Source organism: Acipenser ruthenus, chromosome 4, assembly GCF_902713425.1.
Source record: "Acipenser ruthenus chromosome 4, fAciRut3.2 maternal haplotype, whole genome shotgun sequence".
Taxonomy (NCBI): Eukaryota; Metazoa; Chordata; class Actinopteri; order Acipenseriformes; family Acipenseridae; genus Acipenser; species Acipenser ruthenus.
In genome coordinates this window covers 17,560,815-17,567,323 of record NC_081192.1, presented here as the reverse complement: position 1 = coordinate 17,567,323, position 6,509 = coordinate 17,560,815, and positions in this window count along the sequence as shown.

Here is a 6,509-nt window from a genome sequence, read left to right as displayed (position 1 = left end):
TCAAATTAGAAATCTCTAAACTAAAGTGGTTCTAGTGAAACAATTCCACAGATCTTACACTACCACTCGCTATGTTAATGTTTTAAAAGAAACACAAGTTCAACAAAACACTCTAAGCTACAACCACTTTAAGGAACCTCCTACATGTTCTGTTTGGGATGTTGTTGTTTTTTTTTTTATTGGTGTGACAACCTTCATACAGTACATTGTTTCACTTAAATATTGAAGTGACCCCACATGCTAATGGTTACAGAGCCATAGTTCCTGACACAGAGCCCAAATCGAAGACAGATATGCCCTACATAGTTTCTGGTAGCTTCAGCCATGAAGGGTTGTTCTGCAGTTTTCTTTTAGAAATAAAATAGTTTAGGTTTGAAACCTGCACCCTGTAAAAGGGCACAACAGAAACTCTAAAATGTTCTTTAAGAAAGAGTAAAGCTGGCAAAAATAACAATAATAATGTGACAATAATCTCTCGGACCTCTGCTCCTTACTCCTGGACCCCAGGCAAAGTACTTACGCCCTGGATCCCCTTCCTACTTGCTTCTTCCAATCCATTGCCCCCCTCTTCTTCCTTTTATTTCCTCCCTCATTAACACCTCAGCACCCTGGATCCTTTCTCTCAGCCTTCAAAACTGCTCGCTTCACCCCCATTCTTAAGAAACCATCTCTTGATCCTTCCTCTGCCCAGAGCTATTACCCTCCTCCCGTTCCTCTCTATAACTCTTGAGGGAGCTGTCAACCGCCAGCTGGCATCCATCCTCACCGAGCACTCTCTGCTTGACCCTCTCCCAATCCGGGTTCCATCCTGCACATTCCACAGTAACCGCCCTCCGCTCTGCTCGGGCTCTCCCTCTCCCCAATTCTACCTCTCCTTGACCTCTCCTCTGCCTTCACGGTTCATCATGCTATTCTTCACTCCTCCCTCTCTGACCTGGGGATGTCAGGTACTGCTGTTGCCTGGTTTTTCTCTTATCTCTCAAACCGTTCCTTCCAGGTTTCCTGGCCTCTCTTCTCACCCCCTCTCTACAGGTGTACCTCAAGGCTCTGTCCTAAGACCCCTCCTCACTATACACCCACTCATCTCCTCTTTTGGCTTCTCCTACCACCTTTATGCTGATGATGCCCAGATCTTCCTTTCCTTTCCTTTCCCTCCTCCCGCATCTCAATATGCCTCTCGGCTATCTCAACTTGGTGCATTCTCACCACCTCAAACAACCTGCATTCAATTCAAGACCCTTGTTCTTACCTAGCGCTATCTTCACCACACTGCCCTCCTCCTACCTCCAATCCCTCGTGTCTCCCTACACCCCCTGTCACCCTTTCCGCTCCTCCTCTACTGGCCGACTGGTCATACCTTCCCTCCACTCTCCGTCCTCCTGTGCCGGCTCCTTCTCTTCCCTAGCCCCTCTGTGGGTCTTGCCCTCAACCAGTGCATGTTTTTACTTTTGTCAGGTGGCAATCCTTATTCCCGTAAGCAAACCGTCATGAGATCTCCCAATACTTTTCCGACATCTAATTCCTATGCTCCAAAGACAGAGTTTGCAGTTTGTCTATTATGTAATTGAGCAGGTAAAAACCTGTTTATTGGGTCACCATTTACCATAGTTTTTGTGTGTGAAGACTGACATCTAGTGGACCATTTAAGCTACTGACATCTAGTGGACCATTTAAGCTACTACTATTTTAAAGAGTAACATAGATTAAATATGAATCCAAATTAACATGTATTTATACTAAAGTAATACAAAAATGACTACAAAAGATTTAGAAGTGAGTAGTTTTTCGAGATTTACGATTATACTATAAATCACTTTCACGAATCAGCCCCCAAATGTAGTCTCCCATCATGTTCTCGTTATACTGTCCTTCATTGACAGCTCATCCAGGAGCCTCAAAGCCGTGCTGCTCCATAATGGTAACAAGTACCCGTCTCTTCCCCTGGCTCACTCGGTGCACCTCAAAGAGGATTACAACAGCATCAAGACCTTGCTGGACGCCTTGAAGTATGATGAGTACGGCTGGGACCCCTGGAAGGTGCTGATGACACCACTGCACATCAAATTGGGCCTTATGAAACAATTTGTCAGAGCTCTAGATAAGGAGTCGGCAGCCTTCAAGTACCTTCAAGACTTCAAGACTGTCTGAGGCAAAGGTCAAAGCCGGTGTCTTCGTCGGACCACAGATGAAGAAGATCCTGGAGTGCAATGAATTCCCCAAGAAGCTCACTAGTAAGGAGAAAGCGGCTTGGAACAGCTTTGTCGCAGTGGTTCGGGGCTTCCTGGGCAATCACAAGGCCGAAAACTATGTGGAGCTGGTTGAGACTCTGGTGAAGAACTACGGCACAATGGGCTGTAGGATGTCCCTCAAAGTCCATATCCTTGATGCTCATCTTGATAAATTCAAGGAGGACATGGGAGCGTACTCGGAGGAGCAAGGCGAGCGCTTCCACCAGGATATACTGGACTTTGAATGCCGCTACCAAGGACAGTATAACGAGAACATGATGGGAAACTACATTTGGGGGCTGATTCGTGAAAGTGATTTACAGTATAATCGTAAATCTCGAAAAACTACTCACTTCTAAATCTTTTGTAGTCATTTTTGTATTACTTTAGTATAAATACATGTTAATTTGGATTCATATGTTGTTTTTTTCTGACTTTATGTGAACGAAAAGACACAAATTCGCCCGTTTTCTCATTGGAAATAGTTAAATTTCAAAATATCACTGTCCTGGTCACAAAAGCAAAGTTTGTGGGGAATAATAGCCATTTTCTATACTTTTGAGGCATAAGCAATTAGGAAATAACACTTACTACCCAAGAACCAAAAAAAAATTGGTGATTCACATTTGAAATAACAGTGTTCTGCAATGCATAGTATAAATAATTTGTTCTTTGCTTTCAACATTGTATTGACTGCTTTCCATGTAAAAAAAAATCTGTTTGAGACACACAGTATACTTGACAATAAATATCAAGCAAGGACCATATGTAAAGAGAATCACAAGTTTAGTAATAAGCCCCAGTAATCATTATATTTTGTAAGCAGCATTTGCGTAATCGCAAACAACAGCAGCTCTTGCAGAATTCAATTTTTTACCACATTTTTGGCATCCAATTTTTTTTTTTTTTTTTAAATAATACCTTAACACAGGACAGTGTGGTTTACCTGTCCTAGTACCCTCCTGCGATGTCAAAATCCAAAAGTAAGCGAGCAATGACGGTGGATTTGACCTACTCTGAGGGGTCTAAGGAAAACACAATAGTGGTAATTATTATTATTACTGTATTTAAGTTATTATTATTTAATTTTTTTATTTAACATAATTTAAGAACTGGGAAGAGATGGGGGCATGGGCTGTCGATCGTTCGTCGGGGCTGGGACTGGGAGACACGGTTCGACCTGTGTGTTATGGTATGTGTATGGGCTCTTCCATTTTGGTACTCATTTCTTACCAGTGAGCACGCCTTTGAAGCTAGGACCAGCAACTAATGAGTCACCTATGTTCTTTATCTGGCATGGTGCTTTGTTATTTAAAAGCGAGAGTGGTGATGTTTTATTTATTTATTTGTATTGTTATTTATCTATTTATTCATGTATCTTTTAAATGGGAAATGACTCCCATATAACATAAGCAGGACTTTGTAAAACCACCCTTTTTTGTCTGTTCTTCATTAAACTGTGCTCTTTATTAAATTGTGCACCCAAACTTAACATAAAGAATAATACAAGGACCCCCCCCGGCCCGCTCCCCCCCCCGACCCTGCTTAGTTTTGTTATAATGATAACAAAACTAAGCAGTGTGCAGCAGTGTGGAGTAGTGGTTAGGGCTCTGGACTCTTGACCGGAGGGTTGTGGGTTCAATCCCCAGTGGGGAACCCTGCTGCTGTACCCTTGAGCAAGGTACTTTACCTAGATTGCTCCAGTAAAAACCCAACTGTATAAATGGGTAATTGTATGTAAACATAATGTGCTATCTTGTAACAATTGTAAGTCGCCCTGGATAAGGGCGTCTGCTAAGAAACAAATAATAATAATAATAATATTGAGAACTTTGAGCCTCTTGTTAACTGTGTTCTTGACATTTTAAGAGTTAATGATCCTCTGGAACTAGATTTCCCTTTCCTACCCCTTTTTAAAAGTTGTATTATTATTATTATTATTATTATTATTATTATTATTATTATTACTATTATTACTGTCTCAGTCTACAGTATTATGTAAGCCACGCTGCTAATGGGTGATTCTAGCAGGATGCTACCTTTTGTTCTCTGCAGAGTTGTCAGTAAAGGTACACCTTAGCTATAGTATAAAATAGGTGTGAATAGAGATGAAGCTCTGTGGCAGAGTTGAAGCTCTGTGACAGAGTGCCCAAGACCTGCAACCCGACTCGATCCCGCCAGTGTTTGTCCTTCACCTACTGCCTGCGCCGACTGACTCTCTCACGCTCTCACATCCACACACAGATATACACGCTCTCACATTCACACACAGATATACACACTATCACATTCACACACAGATATACACGTTCTCACATTCACACACAGATATACACGCTCTCACATTCACACACAGATATACACGCTCTCACATTCACACACAGATATACACGTTCTCACATTCACACACAGATATACACGCTCTCACATTCACACACAGATATACATGCTGTCACATTCACACACAGATATACACGCTCTCACATTCACACACAGATATACACACTATCACATTCACACACAGATATACACGTTCTCACATTCACACACAGATATACACGCTCTCACATTCACACACAGATATACATGCTGTCACATTCACACACAGATATACACGCTCTCACATTCACACAGATATCTCTACCATTCTCTACAGATTGAGTTTATACAATAGGCTATACAGCATTGTAGCTCCCTCTAGTGGTCTGAATATATTTTAACATATTAACTAACTCTGCTTACTTTACTATAAAATACATGTCAATTCCTTTCGTGCCACCAGTTAAAAGGATGCTTGCACAGAGATGTACCAGTTTTGTGGCTGCCCTACACAAAAACATGATGACAGGTTTTACAAGCAACGAATCCAGTCACATGTTTATTATTTTCATTTGCTATGATTCCAAAAGAATTCCACACTTCTGATTTACAGCTCAAATTATTATTCACTACATGATATAAACCCTGTGCTATCTTTTGTTTAACCTCATCCACAGATATTTTTAATATTCCTTCAGGAGACCCACTTTCACTCTTCTGCACTTTCGTCTGTGAAGTGGGTGGGTGGGAAAGCTCTTCCGTTCACACCTCCACGGGAAGGCCTTAGCTGCAGCAATTAATACATAAAACCATTCCTTTTGTTGCTTCCCAAACTACAGTAGATCCAAATGGGCAATATATTATAGTAGCAGGTAAACTCTACAACACCCCTTTAATTCTGGCAGATGTATATGCACCTAATTGGGACAATAGCAGCTTTATTACTCTTTCTGTCCTCTTTACCTGACTTACGCTCTCACCATCTCATTCTAGGATGGGGGAGGGGGGGACTTCAACTATGTCCTGAAACCAGCCATGGACCATTCTTCCCCAAAATCTCCTTCACCATCTAGTTCTGCTAATGCCATCTGTACTTTTCTAGACTCGTATGGGGTCTCTGACCCCTGACGTTTCCTCTTCCCTATCCCTAGACAGTACTCATTTGTCTCTTCTGCACATCACTCTTTTTCTCGTATTGACTACTCCTTCATTGACATCAAATTACAGTCTCCTCTGTTTGATCCTGATCTTATCACAGCATTGTTATATCTGACCATGCCCCCTTGTTACTGGAGCGTGCACTTCCACGCCAACCTTGGCGCTTTAACCCTCTGTTGCTTTCTGATAAAGAGTTTGTTGAATTCATCTCTCAAACTGAACTCTTTCTGGACACCAACACTACTGAAGAAGTTTCCTGTACTCTCCTATGGGAGACTCTTAAAGCTTACCTCTGTGGTCAAATAATTTCATACACAGCAAAAATAAATAAACAGCGTGCAGGACACCTGTCGGAGCTGACTACCCTTATTTTACACGTAGATCAACAATATGCTGAATCGTCTAACCCTGATCTTTAAAAAAAAACAGCTTACCTTACAGACAGAATCATGCAGAACAAACTCTTGACTAAGTCCCATCATGTTATGAGCAACCAAAATCTTGCCCCATCAAGCTTTAGCAGTCCTGCAGCACGCTTGATTACTGGAGTCCGCACAAAATCAGGTTCACCTGCCACTGACCAGAGGGAGAACAATATTGAATTCCAAAATTTCTATTTGTCCCTTTATAAATCTGAATCTCTTAAATACCCCTCCTTATTTAATTCATTTTTCGAGAAGCTTTCCATCCCTACGATTGACACCCAGTCCAAAACGTCTTTAGAAAAGCCCCTGACACAACCTGAAATCACACACGCCATTAACTTAATGGAGATCGGCAAGTCTCCAGGCCCGGAAGGATTCC